Below are 19983 nucleotides of genomic sequence, written 5' to 3' on the forward strand. Positions count from 1 at the left end.
GGAAGGACCCGACGGGACAGTTCTCACACCACCAGGAAGGACCCGACGGGACAGTTCTCACACCACCAGGAAGGACCCGACGGGACAGTTCTCACACCACCAGGAAGGACCCGACGGGACAGTTCTCACACCACCAGGAAGGACCCGACGGGACAGTTCTCACACCACCAGGAAGGACCCGACGGGACAGTTCTCACACCACCAGGAAGGACCTGACGGGACAGTTCTCACACCACTAGTGAAGAGAGGTCTTGGTGCTTTTTGGTGAGTTCTGGCTCTATGAGGCTTACTTGGCTCTGCGCTGAACTGAAGCTGTGGCCTGCAACTAACCGGCCACTGGATTGGCTGCAGCGAAGACTGGCTTCATGGTTGTGACCTCAACTTTCGTGTTTGCTTGCTTTTGTCATTTGCATGATTTTTTTCTGCACATTGGGTGTTTGATGGTCATTTTTTTCGAAGGTTCTATTGGATTTCTTTGGTTGGTGGCTGCCTGAAAGTTGAATCTCAAGGTTGTAGAGTATACATACTTCGATAATAAATGTACTTTGCACTGTGTCTATCAATAGACAATAGACAATAGGTGCAAGAGTAAGCCATTCGGCCCTTCAAGCCAGCAACGCCATTCACTGTGATCATGGCTGATCATCCACTATCAGTATCCAGTTCCTGCCTAATCCCCATAACCTTTGATTCCACTATCTTTAAGAGCTCTATCCATCTCTTTTTTGAAAGCATCCAGAGATTTGGCCTCCACAGCCTTCTGGGGCAGAGCATTCCATATATCCACCACTCTCTGGGTGGAAAAGTTTTCCCTCAACTCCGTTCTAAATGGCCTACCCCTAATTCTTAAACTGTGGCCTCTGGTTCTGGACTCACCCATCAGCAGGAACATGCTTCCTGCCTGCAGCGTGTCCAATCCCTTAATAATCTTATATGTTTCAATAAGATCCCCTCTCAGGCTTCTAAACTCCAGAGTATACAAGCCCAGTCACTCCAATCTTTCGACATATGACAGTCCCGCCATCACTATCAAGCAGTGATCAGCATGAAATGTTATGCAACTACTGTCAGACAGATTTACAATGGATCCTGAGGAGTGATTCCTTGAGGAGAGTGTTGGGGCCAGAGGCGAGGGACTTTTCAATCTGTCCCGACGCTTAAATACTCCAAACTTTGGGTCATTGCTCAGTCTCGGACCCGAGCCCTGCTGCTTCGCTATGCTCTCGGGCCTGGACCGCGCTGCCTCAATTTGGCCTGTAGCCAACCTTTCCAATTCGGTCTGTGTTTAAATTGATTAAACCTTGAGTTGTTCCTGTCCAACACCTTTGAGACTCCAGTTTACAGTGCAAAAATGCCAGGTCATATGGGTGGTTAAAAAAAGCTTAACTCTGAAAGGGAAGTACAGGCTATTGATTATAGTGATCACCTACCAGAAAAAGTGTGATTTATATAGTAGTTTTGTTTGCTACCAACAAGAAGTCGCTGTGCTTCACCAGCACCATCTGAAAGAAATTATCTACAAAGCATAGGTACTGCGGCAATGTCAAGCTGACTGCAGCGTTGTGTGGGAATAGGGCCAGGACTATCCTTCGCAATACCAAGGACAAATCAAACCTCAGTGGCTGTACACTTAAGTCCCATGTCCGTCTAATATGGCCACATACAGAGGAGGTGGCCGATGTTGTGTCTCCTTTTGCCCTCATTGTCCAGGGACTTGCACACCGGAACTCAATCTGACCTATTCCATCTTGGATCCTCAGATGAACTGGATGGTGCCTTGACTGATTGCCCATGTGGAGATTGGGGGAATGAGCCACAACTGTAAGTATAAGCAGCACTGAGAGTAACTTCAGCAGCAGATGACCAGGTTGTTAACAGTCCTTGGCTCCGTGGTGCAGAAAGGAAAGAGAGAGAAGAAGGGGGAGTTAGTGATAGGGGACTCAATAGTGAGGGGAACAGACAGGAGGTTCTGTGGATGTGAATAAGACACCCGTATGTTACCTCCCAGGTACCAGGGTCAGGGATGTCTCAGATCATGTCCACAACATTTGGAGAGGGAGCAGGAACAGCCAGACGTCTTGGTACATATTGGTACCAATGACATAGGAAGGAAAAGCAAAGAGGTCCTGAAAAGATAATTTGGAGAGCTAGGTAGAAAGCTGAGAAATAGGACCTCCAAGGTAGTAATTTCTGGATTGCCACCAGTGAAATGAGCCAGTGAGGGTAGAAACAGGATGATTTGCCAGATAAATGCGTGGCTAAGAAGCTGGTGCAGGGGCAGGGTTTCAGATTCTTGGATAATTGGGATCTCTTCTGGGGGAGGTATGACCTGTCAAAAGTGAAGGGTTGCACCTGAACCCGAGGGGGACCAAAATTCTCACAGGCAGCTTTGTTAGAGTTGTTGGGGAGGGTTTAAACTAACTTGATGGGGGTGGGAACCGGAGTGAAGGGACTCAGGTAAGGACGGATGGTAAAAAAGTAAAGATAGCATGCAGTCAAATTGTCAGGAAGGGCAGGCAGGTGATGGGACTTAGTTCCAGCCAATAGGCTGTCTGTCAAATCATTAGGGGTGCAGAGTCAGAAAGCAAATGCAGTACTCGAGGTGTTAAATCTAAATGCGCATAGTATAAGAAATAAGGTGGATGATCTTGTTGCAAAATTACAGATTGCCAGGTATGATGTTGTAGCTGTCACAGAATCATGGCTAAAGGATGGTTGTAGTTGGGAGCTGAATATCCAAGGTTACACGTTATATTGGAGCGATAGGAAGGCAGGCAGAGGGGGTGGTGTGGCTCCACTGGTAAAGAATGGCATCAAATCAGTAGAAAGATTTGCCATAGGCTCGGAAGATATTGAATCCTTGTGGATTGAGTTAAGAAACTACAAGGGTAAAAGGACGTTGATGGCAGTTATATACAGGCCTCCCAACAGTGGCTGGGAGGTGGACCACAGGTTACAACAGGAAATAGAAAAGGTGAGTCAAAAGGGCAATGTTATGGTAGTCATGGGAGACTTTAACATGCAGGTCAATTGGGAAAATCAGGTTGGTAATGGATCTCAAGAGAGTGAGTTTGTTGAATGCTTAAGAGATAACTTTTTGGAGTAGTTTGTCGTTGAGCCTACTAGGGGATAAACTATACTGGATTGGCTGTTACGTAATGAACCGGAGGCAGTGAGGGAGTTTAAGGTAAAAGAACCCTTAGGAACTGGTGATCACAATATGATTGTGTTCAACTTGAAATCTGATAGGGAGAAAGTAAAGTCTGATGTAGCAGTATTTTAGTAGAGTAAGGAAAACTACAGTGGTATGAGAGAGGAGTTGGCCAAAGTAAATTGGAAGGAGCTGCTGGCAGTGATGTCAGCAGAGCAGCAACGGCATGCGTTTCTAGGAAAAATGAGGAAGGTGCAGGACATGTGTGTTCTAAAAATGAAGGAATACTCAAATGGTAAAATAGTACATCCATGGCTGGCAAGGGAAGTCAAAGCTATTGTAAAAGCAAAAGAAAGGGCATTCAACAAAGCAAAAGTTAGTAGGAAGATAGAGGATTGGGAAGTTTTTAAAAACCCACAGAGAGCAACTAAAAAAATTATTAGAAGGGAAAAGATGAAATATGAAAGCAAGCTAGCAATATCAAAGTAGATAGTAAAAGTTTTTCAAGTATGTTAAAAATAAAAGCGAAATGAGAGTGGATATAGGACCACTAGAAAATGAGGCATTAGAAATGATCTTTCAAAAATCATTGGACTCTGGCATGGTGCCAGAGGATTGGAAAATTGCAAATGTTACTGCACTCTTTAAGAAAAGAGGAAGGCAACAGAAAGGAAATTATAGACCAGTTAGCCTGACCTCAGTGGTTGGGAAGATATTGGAGTCAATTGTTAAGGATGAGGTGATGAGTATTTGGTGACACAGGACGAGATAGTACAAAGTCAGCATGGTTTCCTTCAGGGAAAATCCTGCCTGACAAACTTGTTGGAATTCTTTGAAGAGATTACAAGTAGGATAGATAAAGGGAATGTAGTGGATGTTGTATATTTGGACTTTCAGAAGGCCTTTGACAAGGTGCCACACATGAGGCTGCTTACCAAGTTAAGTGCCCATGGTATTACAGGAAAGTTACTAACATAGTTAGAGCATTGGTAGGAGGCAGCGAGTGGGGATAAAATGATCCTTTTCTGATTGGCTGCCAGTGACTAGTGGTGTTCCGCAGGGGTTGGTGTTGGGACCACTTCTTTTTATGCTGTATGTCAATGATTTAGATGATGGAATAGATGGCTTTGTTGCCAAGTTTGCAGATGATATGAAGATTGGTGGAGGGGAAGGTAGTGTTGAGGAAACAGATAGTATGCAGAAGGACTTAGACAGATTAGGAGAATGGGCAAGAAAGTGGCAAATGAAATACAATATTGGAAAATGCATGGTCATGCACTTTGGTAGCAGAAATAAATGTGCGGACTATTTTCTAAATGGGGAGAAAATCCAGGAACCTGAGATGCAGAGGGACTTGGGAGTCCTTGTGCAAAACACCCTGAAGGTTAACTTGCAGGTTGAGTCAAATGCCATGTTAGCATTCATTTCAAGAGGTCTGGAACACAAGAATAAGGATGTGATGCTGAGGCTTTATGAGGCACTGGTGAGGCCTCACCTTGAGCATTGTGAACAGTTTTGGAGCCATTATCTTGGAAAAGATGTGCTGACATTGGAGAGGGCCCAGAGGAGGTTCACAAGGATGATTCCAGGAATGAAAGGGTTATCACGCAAGGGACATTTGATGGCTCTGGGTCTGTACTCGCTGGAATTCAGAAGGATGAGGGAGGATCTCCTTGAAACCTTTTGAATGTGGAAAGGCCTAGACAGAGTAGATGTGGAAAGGATGTTTGCCATGGTGGGAGAGTCTCGGACAAGACAGCACAGCCTCAGGATAGAGGGGCACACTTTCAAAACGGAGATGCAGAAAATTTCCTTTAGCCAAAGGGTGGTGAATTTGTGGAATCTGTTGCCTCATGCAGCTGTGGAGGCCAGGTCCTTGGGTGTATTTAAGGCAGAGATGGATAGGTTCTTGATTGGACATGGCATCAAAGGTTACAGGGAGAAGGCTGAGAACTGGGGTTGAGGAGGAGATAGAAAAAAGGATCAACAATGATTGAATAGCGGAGCAGACTCGATGGGCCAGATGGTCTAATTCTGCTCCTATGTCTTATGGTCTTACAGTCTTATAGTCCCAATTTTTGTTTGACTGTATCTGTCAGCTTTGGGAAGATAAAGAGGGGCCTCATTGTTTTCTAACCTGCATTGTCACTCTTCAGCTCTTTGATCTTTTCTGGGGTAATCAGAATGAGACTTAATTTCTACATCCCCATGTCTGCCTTGTGGTCCTCCTGGAAGTAACAAGATGTCTGAAAGAAGCAGTGGCCAGAGAAAGGAACCGCATGATGTTCATAAATCTGACACTGAGTGCCTTTAGCATGAAAAGGAAGTCTATCTGGGACTGAGCTGAGCAGCCCAGTCTTGACTGGGTGGATCACTATTCTGTTGCCAAAGTCGTAATCACAGAGACAAGTTACTGCCCGAAAGGAACAGGTGAATTTCTTCAGTTCAGTCAAGATTTTAGGTCAGACGCTTTATTTTCACTACTCCTTAGGTACTGCACAGTAGCTCCACCAGAGCAACATGACAGTGAAATCTGTTTTGTAACATCAACTGCAAGTTCTGCAAATATTGCTACATGGACTGTTTTCTTGCAACATAACCCCCCCCCCCCACACACACACACAACACAGGGGCTGTAGTAAATATTTCTCAGTCACATTCGTTCCCTCTTAAAGATTTCACTTCTCTCATGAGCGGTTTTGATCAGTTGGCCATGGAGACTGTCTCCTCACGTCTTTTCTAAAACTAAACTCTAAGCTGCACTTCTCCCTTCTGAACATTCCACTGAGTTTGAGGTGAAAATAGAAAATGCTGGAAACACCCTGCAGTTCCAGAAGTCCATTTCCAAAGTCTGCCAGAAAAACAGTACTCAGCTCAGCATTTGACCTCTGCATGAAACAAACAACTACTTAAACCCATGTTCATAATTCACATAATCTTTTTGGCACCTGCAAAAAGAAATAAATCTAAGAAGTGTCCTGACGAAGGGTCTCGGCCTGAAACGTCGACTGCACCTCTTCCTAGAGATGCTGCCTGGCCTGCTGCATTCACCAGCAACTTTGATGTGTGTTGCTTGAATTTCCAGCATCTGCAGAATTCCTGTTGTTTAAATCTAAGCATTTTGTTTTGTCTTTTCTCCCATCCAGAAAAAAAGTCATCTTTTGTAATCAAAGACCACTGTAAAGCTGAGCCACAGCTTTAGTGCTTACGTTGTATAAACTTAAACAAATCCTAAATTATACTTCCTGTATCCTGTCACCATCTTTAGCAATCCCATTGTCTCTTTCATTGATTTCTATTGAATTCTCCAAAATTGTAACTTTAAAATCCAACATTGGCTTTTAAATCCACCTGTGCCCTTGCCTTCTCTTTAATTTTCTAGTCTTTGGAGAAATCCATGTTTCGCCAATTCTAGAGTTTTCATCTTTCCAACTTGAATTGAACTACATCTGCCAGTCATTGCAGCCCAAAACTCTGCAATTTTGAGAAACATTTCCCTCTTCCTTCTAATATTTCCAAATTTAAGACATATCTTAAAACCTACCTTTGACCAAACCTTTGGTTATTTGTCACAAACTCTCCTTATGCAGCTTTGGTAGTATTTGGCAAGATCCCTCTGAAGTTCCCTGGAAAATGTTAAATAGCTGTCATTAATAAGACCATAAGAGATAGGAGCAGAATTAGGCCATTCAGCTCATCCAGTCTGCTCCACCATTTCATCATGGTTGATCATTTTCTCTTTCAACCCCAATCTCCTGTCTTCTTCCTGTAACCTTTCACGCCCTGACTAATCAAGAACCTATCAACCTCTGCCTTAAACACACCCAGTGAATTGGCCTCCTCAGCTACCTGGGCACCAAATTCCACAGATTCACCACTATCTGCCTGAAGAAATTCTTCCTGATCTCTGTTCGAAAGGGACATCCCTCTATTCTGCTGCTGTGCCTCTGGTCCTAGACTTACCCACTATTGGAAATTTTCAACATTCAATAGGTTTCATTGAGATCCTCCCTCATTCTTCTAAATTCCAGTGAGTACAGGCCCAGAACCATCAAATGCTCCTCATATGATATCCCATTTTATTCCTAGAACCATTCTCAAGAACCTCCTCTGAACCTTCTCCAAAGTCAGCACATCCTTTCTTAGATAAGGAGCCCAAAACTGCTCACAATACTCTAAGTGAGGCCTCACCAGTGTCTTACATCCTTGCTTTTATATTCTAGACCTCTCGAAATGAATGCAGATTCTCCACCAATTCTCATTTGTCCATCCTGCTTATTATTTCCTTTAAAAATTCCAACAGATACTGTATATCAGGCAAGATTTTCTCTGAAGGAAACCATGATGACTTTGGCCTATTTTATCATGTACCCCCGCCCCCCACCGCCAAGTTCCCTGAAACTTCATTCTTAACAATCATCTCCAACAATTTCCTAACCCCTGAGGTCAGGCTAACTGGCCTATAATTTCTTCTGCCTCCCTTCCTTCTTGAACAGAGGAGTGACATTTGCAACTTTCCAATCTTCCAGAACTATTCCAGAATCTAGTGATTCTTAAAATATTATTATAATGTCTCCTCTTTCAACTCCTTGACACTCTTGAACTTTGGGGCATACTGCCAGAAGGCAAGACCGTGGCTATATTTCATTAGGAGTTTGAAGAGGTTTGGTTTGTCACCTAAAATACTCGAAAACGTCTAAAGATGTACCACGGAGAGCATTCTGACAGGCTGCCTCACCGTATGGTATGGGGGGGTGGGCTACTGCACAAAACCAAAAGAAGGTCAGAAAGTTGTAACATTAGTCAGGTCCATGATGGATACTAGTCCATAGTATTCAAGGCATCTTCAAAGAGTGACGACCATTATTAAGGACCCCCACCACCCACCTAGTCAACACTTAGAGCTGAGACCCTTCATAAGGACTGTGTTGCTTGGATTTCCAGCTTCTGTCGATTTTCTTTCGCTTGCGATTGGTAAAATGCCAGCCCTCTTGCTGCTGAGGCCCTCTACTGCTTTCTGCTGGAAGTGACAAACAAACAAGGGGTTGTAAAATGAATCCATGAACACTAGATGTCACTGTGATGTAACAAGAATTTACAAGGGAGGCCATTCGTTCACCCGGAGACTGTCAATGGTTTATTCAAGTCATTCCTATATATGGGCAAACACTTTAACATTATCATTGTAATTTACTTACCTCAAAAATAACATTCATGAACACATTTTCAAGCGTTCTAATTCTTTACATCTATGCATCTTACATCTTGGACGTGGATTTTTTTCATTTATTGCCAATATTAAATACTTCCTGCCAAACACCACCTCCAGGTTCCCCTCTGCCTTCCCTTTCTCCTATGGTCAGATCAGATTCCTTCTTCTCCAACCAACCTGGCTTCACTTATCACTTTCCAGCTAGCCTCCTTCCCCTCATCCCACCTTTTTTTTAAAATTCTGGTGTCTTCCTCCTTCCTTCTCAGTCCCGAAGAAGGGTCTCAGCACGAAATATTGACTGTTTCCTTCCATGGATGCTGCCTGAGTTCATGAAGCATTTTGTGTTGTGTTGCTTGAGCATCTGCAGACTTTTTTTTGTCTTTACTAAATATTCCTGAACATTTTTCAATAAAATAGATATTTAAGTTGTACTTTTGTTATATAAGTATATAAGAAGTATATAAGAAGTGTTTTTGTGTTTAATGAAATTTTATTGTTTTAACAATTCCTTACAATTTCAGATTTAAGGTATTTTAATCAACACTCTCATGATTATTTAGCTATTTTCAATTATGTTTGAAAATATCATCTATTTAAATTTTACATCAGTAATTACGTTAATATACTACGACGTAACAAAATGAAGCTGAATTCAACAGGAAAAAGATCTTTCAATGAGCTAAACAGAAAATTATTACAAAAGCAATTCAATTGTGCTGTTAATAACGCAAAAATCCTAATACCAGGAGTGGGGTTCGAACCCACGCGGACATATGTCCATTGGATCTTAAGTCCAACGCCTTAACCACTCGGCCATCCTGGTTAGAGATAGCAGGAGTACTAAAACATGGACCCATGATGCTATAATAAACACGTTGACTTTTCACCTGTTGCTTTTTTTTCTACATTTGTTCATCCGACGATCCGCTTCCCAAAAGACCCTTCCATATTTCGCCACCCCGCGCCACAGAGACGAACGGCGCCCGAAGGACGTCGCCCAACGTCACTTTACACGACGCAAAGTTCATCTCGCTTTCTCGGAGCTTCCGACGCCCCCGCTTCAGTTCCGCCCCTTGGCTCTCCTCGTGCCCCGGACCACGCCCCCCGCTTCGTGCCGCCGTTGTTGATACCCCGCGCCGCTGGGTGGGTCAAGAGGCGCGTCGCACGACGGCAAGCTGGAGCTCAGCATCGGCGACAAGGACAGCATTTCCTTCCAGCTGTCTTTGAGGTGGTGCGATGTGCCCTCCTTTCTGGAAATATCGTGCTTTCCAGGGAGCTTAAAGACACAAAGAAAGTTTAACAGAAGAAATACTGCTGATGCTGGAAATCCAAAGTAACACATGCACACAAAATGCTGGAGAAACTCAGCAGCTCAGGCAGCATCCAAGGAATTGAATAAACAATAGACTTTCGGGCCGAGACCCTTCTTCAGCATTTTGTGTGTATTGCAAATAAAGTACTTGCCATAGTAACTACACAAAAACAATGTAACTACAAAAGCATAGTAACTACACAACACTGAGGTAACTCAGCAAATCAGGCAGCATACAAGGAGGGAAATGGATAGTTGACCTTTTGGGTCGCTCCATAAATGCTGCCTGACCCGCTGAGTTTCTCCAGCATTTTGTGTCCTGAACCCTCTTGAATTTTCCAAGTACACCAAAGGTTCACCAGACTAATTTCTAGGATGCCAGATGTTCAATGAAATGAAATGCTTAGCAGATTGGATTTCACAAGTTTGCTTCCCTTGCTGGGTGAGTAAGGGATCAAGATCGGAGGTCAATATGATAATATCACACTTAAATGAACATAATTTCCTTCACATTCAAGATGGTGAGACTTTCAGTCTAGAAGTCAAGTTGCTGAAATTGCTTATACATTTCTAAACATCAACACCAGTACGGGTGTGGAGAAATAGACTATGATCTGCCATGATTTTACTGAACAGTGGAACAGCAAATACTACTACCATGTTTTGTCTACGTTTGTGAGACCAAGCACAAAATGGGAGCACCCAGTTGCAAGTCACGTAAATTTTCCTTCCATTCCCACACGAACCTGTTTATCCTTAGCCTCCTCTACTGCCAGAATGAGCCAAACACGAAGTAGAAAAACATGACCTCATACTTCACTTGAGTAGTCTACATCCCAACAGCATGAGTAGAAATCCTCCAATTTCAAATAACTTGCTCTCCCCACACTCCTGCCCGCTGTTCCTTTCTCTCTTTCTGATCTACACAGGCCTTTTCACACACACAATATTTTATAAATATCTCTTCAGTCCCTATATCTGTCAGTTTTACCCTCCCCTACACATTCTTCCCATTGGGTCACCTCAATCCCCACTGTTCCCATCTGGCCACTATACATCCCTTATTTGGTTCTTCTTCAGCTTATCAGATTCAATAATCTACAGCTCTGACTTGCCTCCCCTATTCACCTTCCAGCCTCTACCACGATCTCTGCCATCCCTCTCCCACCTGACCTCATTGCCAATCAACCTATCCTTGTTTGGTTCCACCTATCGCTTTCCAGCTCTTGATCCAGCCCTTGAAAAGCCGTATATCTCTCCTCTATACTTCCAGGCAGTCCAATGTGTTGTAGTGCTTCCCAGAAGTTTGTCTCATGGATAATAAAGGATGACTGATAAGTTTTAAGAACAGGGTATGACTTGAAAGTAGGATGATGCCATGATCTTGCTGCCCTTACCCTTCTTGGTGATGGAACTCAAGTGATTTTAGAACTTAAAGGGATTAGAAATAAGATCATGAGAAGACTGTATGACCTATCATCGGCAACTCTATTCAATAAGATTGGGGCTGATTAACTTCATTTTCCATAATCCTTAACTGCCCAGGAAACTATAAAATTGACAATCTCTGAATTGAATGTATTCAGTGATTCAGTCTCCATTTTTAAATGGGGTGGAAATTTCTATGATTTCACAGTGAGAAATTCTTTCTTGTTTCCATCTTAAATGGGTGGCCCTTTATTCTGAAACATTTCCCTTTTAGATTTGGAAAGCCTGGGAGGGGAAACATCCTCTCAGCAATAAAATCCTCAGAAATCTGTGTGTATACATAAGATCGCTTTTCATTCTTTTCATCTTGAATGAGTCCAGGACCAATCTACTAGATCTTTCCTCAGAAGATAATCCCTTCAGCTCAAGAATCAACACTGTGGGCTTTCTCAGAACTGCACCAAATTGAAGAATAATGATATAATAATTCTTAAATAATGAGAATAAACCAGTATATCTGATCAACACCTGCAACCATAAGAATCAAAATCAGAATCACATTTAATATCACTGGCAAATGTTATTAAATGTGTTGACTTGTGGCAGCAGTACATTGCAATACATAATAAAAATTGGGGACCCTGCATGGTCAGTTCAAATCTCTTGGGGTGCCCTAACTTTTGCATGGTGCTCCTTTCCTTTTTTTCACTCTAAAATTGTACAAAACAAAAATAATACACTAATCTTGCTTAAAATGTTGAAAAGAATGTTTCATCTTTAACTTCATGACTTTTGGAGATCAGTTCATCTTCTACTCACTTAACTATTCACAGTAACAGAAATTTTGGCCAGGGGTGCCCAAACTTCTGCATGCCACTGTGTGTGTGTGTGTGTGTGTGTGTGTGTATATGTATATATATCTGTCTGTCTAGGTACCATTTTCCATGCGGATGGTGACCATGGTTTTCCATATAGATCTATCCTTCGTTCTTTGGATGACTTAGAAACCATAGAAACCATAGAAACTACAGCACAGAAACAGGCCTTTTGGCCCTTCTTGGCTGTGCCGAACCATTTTCTGCCTAGTCCCACTGACCTGCACACGGACCATATCCCTCCATACACCTCCCATCCATGTATCTGTCCAATTTATTCTTAAATGTTAAAAAAGAACCCGCATTTACCACCTCGTCTGGCAGCTCATTCCATACTCCCACCACTCTCTGTGTGAAGAAGCCCCCCACTAATGTTCCCATTAAACTTTTCCCCCCTCACCCTTAACCCATGTCCTCTGGTTTTTTTCTCCCCTTGCCTCAGTGGAAAAAGCCTGCTTGCATTCACTCTATATATACCCATCATAACTTTATATACCTCTATCAAATCTCCCCGCATTCTTCTACGCTCCAGGGAATAAAGTTCCAACCTATTCAACCTTTCTCTGTAACTGAGTTTCTCAAGTCCTGGCAACATCCTTGTAAACCTTCTCTGCACTCTTTCAACCTTATTTATATCCTTCCTGTAATTTGGTGACCAAAACTGAACACAATACTCCAGATTCAGCCTCACCAATGCTTTATACAACCTCATCATAACATTCCAGCTCTTATACTCAATACTTTGATTAATAAAGGCCAATGTACCAAAAGCTCTCTTTACGACCCTATCTACCTGTGACGCCACTTTTAGGGAATTTTGTATCTGTATTCCCAGATCCCTCTGTTCCACTGCACTCCTCAGTGCCTTGCCTTACCATTAACCCTGTATGTTCTACGTTGGTTTGTCCTTCCAACGTGCAATACCTCACACTTGTCAGTATTAAACTCCATCTGCCATTTTTCAGCCCATTTTTCCAGCTGGTCCAAGTCCCTCTGCAGGCTCTGAAAACCTTCCTCACTGTCTACTACACCTCCAATCTTTGTATCATCAGCAAACTTGCTGATCCAATTTACCACATTATCATCCAGATCATTGATATAGATGACAAATAACAATGGACCCAGCACTGATCCCTGTGGCACACCACTAGTCACAGGCCTCCACTCGGAGAAGCAATTCTCTACTACCATTCTTTGGCTTCTTTCATTGAGCCAATGTCTAATCCAATTTACCACCTCTCCATGTATACCCAGCGACTGAATTTTCCTAACTAACCTCCCTTGCGGGACCTTGTCAAAGGCCTTACTGAAGTCCATGTGGACAATATCCACTGCCTTCCCTTCATCCACTTTCCTGGTAACCGCCTCGAAAAACTCCAATAGATTGGTCAAACATGACCTACCACGCACAAAGCCATGTTGACTCTCCCTAATAATTCCCTGTCTATCTAAATGCTTGTAGATTCTGTCTCTTAGTACTCCCTCCAATAACTTACCTACTACCGACGTTAAACTTACCGGCCTATAATTTCCCGGATTACTTTTCGATCCTTTTTTAAACAACGGAACAACATGAGCCATTCTCCAATCCTCCGGCACCTCACCCGTAGACAGCGACATTTTAAATATTTCTGGCAGGGCTCCCGCAATTTCAACACTAGTCTCCTTCAAGGTCCGAGGGAACACCCTGTCAGGTCCCAGGGAATTATCCACTTTAATTTTCCTCAAGACAGCAAGGACCTCCTCCTTTTCGATCTGTACAGTTTCCATGATCTCACTACTTGTTTCCCTTAATTCCATAGACTTCATGCCAGTTTCCTTAGTAAATACAGACGCAAAAAAACCTATTTAAGATCTCCCCCATTTCCTTTGGTTCCGCACGCAGCCGACCACTCTGATCTTCAAGAGGACCAATTTTATCCCTTACAATCTTTTTGCTCTTAATATACCTGTAAAAGCTCTTTGGATTGTCCTTCACTTTGACTGCCAAGGCAACCTCATGTCTTCTTTTAGCCCTACTGATTTCTTTCTTAAGTATTTTCTTGCACTTCTTACTCCTCAAGCACCTTATTTACTCCCTGCTTCCTATACACGTCATACAACTCCCTCTTCTTCTTTATCAGAGTTGAAATATCCCTTGAGAACCAAGGTTCCTTATTCCTATTCACCTTGCCTTTAATCCTGACAGGAACATACAAATTCTGCACTCTCAAAATTTCTGCTTTGACTTCCATTTCTTCGATGTGTAGCCACCTGGCTATGCTTTTGATGTACATAAGCCGAGGTCTTCCTCTAGGTTTGCTCCCCTCGATCTTCCCAGAGAGTATGAGTTTTTCTAGTTCATCTTTCCGCATGATGTGTCCTAAGAATCTGAGTTGTCTTTCTCTTATTGTTGGTATGAGTGATCAAACTGCTTGGGCTCTTCTGAGAACTTCTTCATTTGATGTGTGTGTGGTCCATGATATTTTTAACATTCTCCTGCAGAACCATAATTCAGCTGCTTCTAGTCTCTTTTCTATTGCAGGAGAAATGGTCCAGCGTTCACTTCCATAAGTCAGAATGAAATAAATGTAGCATTGCAGTATTCTGTTTTAGTGTACGTGCTCATCTTTCTGTCTGTTAATATGGTCTTCATTTTTTGGATAGCTTCTTTTGCCATTGCAATTCTGTATTTGATATCTGTGTCACACCTGCCATCACTTGCTATTAGGCTGCCAAGATATTTGAATTTGTTGACTTGTTTTTTTTGTTTGTATTTCCGATCTTGATCACACATTGCGGGATGTTTGTCTTCCTGGAGATGACCATGCTTTCTGTCTTCTTGGTGTTGATTGAGAGGCCTCTGTGATTACTTTCTGCTGCCACTATAGTGAGTAGCTCTTGAAGTTTTCTTTCTGAGTCAGCTATTAGTACGATGTCATCAGCATATCTGATGTTATTTATATTATGACCTCCAGTTGTGAATCCTTTGATGTCTTTGATACTTCTCAAGATATTTTCACTATACAGGTTGAATAAGTCTGGCGAAAAGACACAACCTTTTATATATATAAAAAATAAGTAGCGCAAAAAAATGAAAACATAATGAGGTAGTGTACATAGGTTCATTGTCCATTTAGAAATCTGGTAATGGAGGGATAGAAGCTGTTCCTAAAATAATTAAGTGTGTTTCTTCAGGCTCTTGTACCTCCTTTTTGACAGTAGCAATGAGAAGAGGGCATGTCCTGGGTGATGGGGGTCCTTAATGATGGATACTGCCTTTTTGAGGCATCACCTTTTGAAGATATCTTTGATGTAGGGGAAGCTAGTGCCATGATGAAGCTGGCTGAGTTTACAATTTTCTGCAGCCTTTTTTGATCCTGTGCAGTGGCCCCTCCATACCAGACGGTGACGGATCCAGTTAGAATGGTACATCTGTATAAGTTTGCGAGAGTCTTTGATGACACATAAGTCTCCTCCAACTCCTGAATAAATTTAGCCACTGTCATGCCTTCTTTGTATCAATCTTCAGAGATGTTGATACCTGGGAACTTGAAACTGCTTATCCTTTCCACCACTGATGCCTCGATGAGGATGAGTGTGTGTTCCCTCAATTTGCCCTTCCTGAAGCCCACAATTAATTGCTTAGTCATAGTAACATTGAGTATGAGGTTGTTATAGAGGCTAAGCTATCTACCTGCTGGATTTCATGTTTTTTTTCAAACCTTGTCACTCGTACCAACACAGATTCTAGCTATTCCTGCTCCCCTCCAAAATGTTGTGCAGCTGCGCAGTGAAGACCATGGCCTGGGTATCATGATGGCAGTGCAGCACCCTGGAATCATGTCCACCAACACAAGGAATACCCAAGGACAATACTCATGACTATTGCACCACATGGTCCCCAGGACCAGTCAGACCCTCTTTCCTCCAACAGTATTCTGAAAGCCAGCCACTGTGTTCAGGGCATTTGGCACTGGTAATATCATTAATTTTCTACATGAAGAGATTAGACTATTGCTTATTAGAGGAGGTTATTGCTTGGTACTTGTATGTTTCCGATGTCACTTGTTGCTAATCAGATGCTGAATGCCATCCAGGTCTGTCTGCTTACAAACGTGGACAGCTTCAATGTGTGAGGAACTCAAATGGGGCTGATCCATAATCGCCAGATATTTTCTTATAATGGAAAAGGGGTCATTCCTGAGGCAGCTGAAAGTGGTTAGGCCTAATACTCCCCTGAAGAGCCTGTAGTGATATTTTGGACTTCAAAGACCAGGTTTCACAATTATAACATCTCCCTTTGTGTGGAGCCTAAAATCGTGGAAAGAATTCATCTTGCATTGTGAATAACTTTCATTTTACAAGGCTCCTTGATGTCACACTTGCTTGGACAATATTTTGATGGCAAGGGCAGTTGTTTTCATCTCACTTCAGTACTTTGGCTTGTAGTTCCATATTTTGACAAAGGGACAAGGATCTTATGCAATGTGAAGCGAAGGAGTTCTCCAGGCAAAATCTACAATGGACACCAATAAGGAAGTCCTCTTGGGGGTGTTGTGGATAGTGTGACGAAAGACCAAGTTATCAGAAGATTGATGCCAATAAGAGAGACAATGGGGAAACATTCAAAATGCTAATATGAGAGACGAGAGAGATTAATGAAAAGAGACACAGTTCCGAGTATTGTCAAACCAGTTGCTTTGAACCTGAACTGTTTGAAGTTTGATGGACAGGCGATACCCCAGCAGGGGGAATAAAAGGAACAGGTTCGTTAAGGCAAGGGACACACCACGACACCAAGAGATCACGAGGTAACGAGACCCTGGAAGTGCGGAGTGTGCCCCCCCGCAAGTTGGTGGGAGTTTTGGAGGTCTGGTTACAGGACCGACCATAGACGCACAGGGTGAAAAGGTACGATCGGCGGGAACCTGGTGTGTGTGTCCGCCCTTACCTGGGTGCTGGGTTCACTGCAGAAGAACGATTGTATTTGGAATGGAGGGGGTCACAGTCGGTGACCTCAGAAGACATTACAAAGGGCTCGCCCGAAAGCTAACTGCGAGGAATATCAAAGGTCTGTTTGAATCCGATTTGAATTATCATCATTCGCTCTCTCTCTCTCTCTCTCCCCCTCCCCCAATGGCACAACAGCGATTACTGCGAACTGAACTAAACTGAACTCTGCGTCACTTGAGACTGATCATTTTACCCCTAGACTGCGATAGAGCGTGATTGATCCTATTATCCTAGTTCTGTGCACGTGTGTGTTTTATCATTGCTAACCTGTTGCATTTATATCCTTACTATTAGAGTACTGTGTTACTTATTTCTTTAATAAAACTTTTAGTTCCAGTAATCCAGACTCCAACTAAGTGGTCCATTTCTGCTGGTTTGGCAACCCAGTTACGGGGTACGTAACAATAGTCTGAAGGATTATCAGAGGTTAGAGCCCGACAACGATACGGTGCGGGCAGATGGAGTTCAACCCAGGTAAGTGTGAAATGGTTCATTTCAGTCGGTCAAATTTGAAGACAGAATACAAGATTAATGGCAAGACTTTAGGCAGTGTGGAGAATCACTGAGATCTTGGGGTCTGTGTCCATAGGACACTCAAAGCTGCTGTGCAGGTTGATAGTGTCATTAAGAAGGCATACGAAGGGTGATTGATAAGTTCGTGGCCTAAGGTAGAAGGAGTCAATTTTAGAAAACCTAGCACATTTATTTTTCAACATAGTCCCCTCCTACATTTACACACTTAGTCCAGCGGTCGTGGAGCATATGGATCTTGGACCTCCAGAAGGAAAGTGTCCACAGCAGGGGTGATTGATAAGTTTGTGGCCTAGGGTAGAAGAAGATTGGGTTATACAGCTCTCATTACATGCACGTGCAGTTCAACTCTTTGAGTGATTATGCAGAAAGTTTGAAGTTAATAACTCATCAGGGGTGATTGCTAAGTTCGTAGCCTAAGGTAGAAGGAGATGAGGTATTAACTTCAAACTTTCTGCATAATCACTCAAAGAGTTGAACTGCACGTGCATGTAATGAGAGCTGTATAACTCATCGCCTTCTACCTTAGGCCACAAACTTATCAATCACCCCTGCTCTGGACCATTTTCTGGAGGTCCAAGACGCCGACTTCTACAAAGAAGGGATCCGTATGCTCCACGACCACTGAACTAAGTATGTAAATGTAGGAGAGGACTATGTTGAAAAATAAATGTGCTAGGTTTTCTAAAATTGACTCCTTCTACCTTGGGCCACGAACTTATCAATCACCCCTTGTATGGTGTGTTGGCCTTAATCAACTGTGGAATTCAGTTCAAGAGCCATGAGGTAATATTACAGCTATGTAAGACCTTAGTTAGACCCCACTTGGAGTACTGTGTTCAGTTCTGGTCACCTCACTACAGGAAGGATGTGGATACTATAGAGCGAGGGCAGAGAGATTTACAAGGATGTTGCCTGGATTAGGGAGCATTCCTTCTGAGAACAGGTTGTGTGAACTTGCCCTTTTCTCCTTGGTGTGATGGAGGATGAGAAGTGACTTGATAGAGGTGTATAAGATGATGAGAAACATTGATCGTGTGGCTCGCCAGAGGCTTTTTCCCAGGGCGGAAGTGGCTAACATGAGGGGGCACAGTTTTAAGGTGTTTGGGAGAAGGTACAAGGGGGATGTCAGAGGTAAGTTTTTCCACACAGAGAGTGGTGGGTGCATGGAACGGTGGTAGAGATGGAGACTCTTACATGGAGCTTAGAAAAATAGAGGGTTATGCGGTAGGGAAATTCTAGGCAGTTTCTAGAATAGATTATGTGGTCAGCACAACATTGTGGGCCGAAGGGCCTGTAATGTGCTGTAGATTTCTATGTTTGATGTTCTATGTAACTAAGTGCCTGTTGATGTGCGTCCCTAATGGAGCACTTCGTGGAGTGTGTCCTGTATTTCGTCAACAGTATACAGTAATTTTCCTTGTTACAGTTGTTATATTGTTGATTGCAATGGGTCAAGATACTGGCTCACCTATATCTTCAGAAGATCACACATGTCCACACCTCTAAAATGATCTTAAAAGTCTGTTCTGTCTGCTAAAAGTTTCCCCACTGAGGCTACTATTTGACTGTGATTCTTTCACAGTGCAATAGCTCAGACCTGTTATGTTAGTCACCAACATATGAAGAAAATCTACTGGGGTAAGGGACCAAAAAAATGTAGCATCTGAAAATGGAACATCAGCAGAAATCAGCAGCTCTAAAGCCAGAGGACAAAAATAGGAAATATTATGTTCATCTGTTGTATAAGTTCTGTTGCAAAACGTCTTTTAAAGGAAAAGTAACTCTTGCAGCAATCTCCGAAAGTGCAGGCCGCATGCAATCGCATATCACAACCCACAGCTAAGCCACTGTTTACATCAGATGCATAGAGGAGTGAAAACCAACACTTCCTGCTCCTTCCTCATAGTTATTTTTCACTGATAGTGATGCACAGAATGGCTGTTACAGAATCATACCCACCGGCATACCTGCACCAACTCAGTTCTCACAATCCAAGGATCAACATCCTGTTTTCCTGTAGCTCCCTTACCTCTTTGAACTATCCCATTCAGTCAGTGTGAGGTGATTTATGGAATGCTCCTGATAATCCACAGTGTGAAAACAGATCAACACAAGCACCAGTGGTACTTCTAACATGACAGACAGAATACAGTTCCCACCCCTTCACAGGGAAGGTAGTAGGAGCTGCATTCTGTTCTGTGACAACTGATTTCATGCAGCAAGGAAGATGAATAAATGGCAGATTAATCTACTTCCGGTGGTACCGATTGAGACCAAGAGATTAGCCAAAACCTCAGAGAAACACCCGTGAATGAGGCCATGGATTATTGATGGATCTTGAAGTAAGTTTTGAAACTGAATGTACTTGAGGTCTTCACATGTTGGAAAAAGCTTTCTTAAATAGAGTAAATAATATAAAAAAGCAGTGATCAAAATGTTTCAAGAAGGAGATACACTTAACAAAGAGCAGAATGAG

At 42.8% G+C, this 19983-nt stretch overlaps 1 protein-coding gene and 1 non-coding gene across 2 annotated transcripts in view; both read right to left on the reverse strand.

Moving 5' to 3' along the window:
- Positions 1 to 19983, reverse strand: part of stx11a (syntaxin 11a) — a 132390-nt gene that overhangs the window by 6026 nt on the left and 106381 nt on the right. The window contains exons 4-5 of the transcript XR_010018943.1: positions 9251 to 9639; positions 6696 to 6777 (exon numbers count right to left, since the gene is read on the reverse strand). The gene's annotated coding sequence lies outside the window, so the exon portion shown is untranslated. The remainder of the gene's footprint in view (positions 1 to 6695; positions 6778 to 9250; positions 9640 to 19983) is intronic.
- On the reverse strand, positions 9104 to 9186 carry trnal-uaa (transfer RNA leucine (anticodon UAA)). The gene has a single exon. It is a non-coding gene; the product is annotated as a tRNA-Leu (tRNA).

This window comes from Mobula hypostoma, chromosome 8 (genome assembly GCF_963921235.1).
Source record: "Mobula hypostoma chromosome 8, sMobHyp1.1, whole genome shotgun sequence".
Lineage (NCBI taxonomy): Eukaryota > Metazoa > Chordata > Chondrichthyes > Myliobatiformes > Myliobatidae > Mobula > Mobula hypostoma.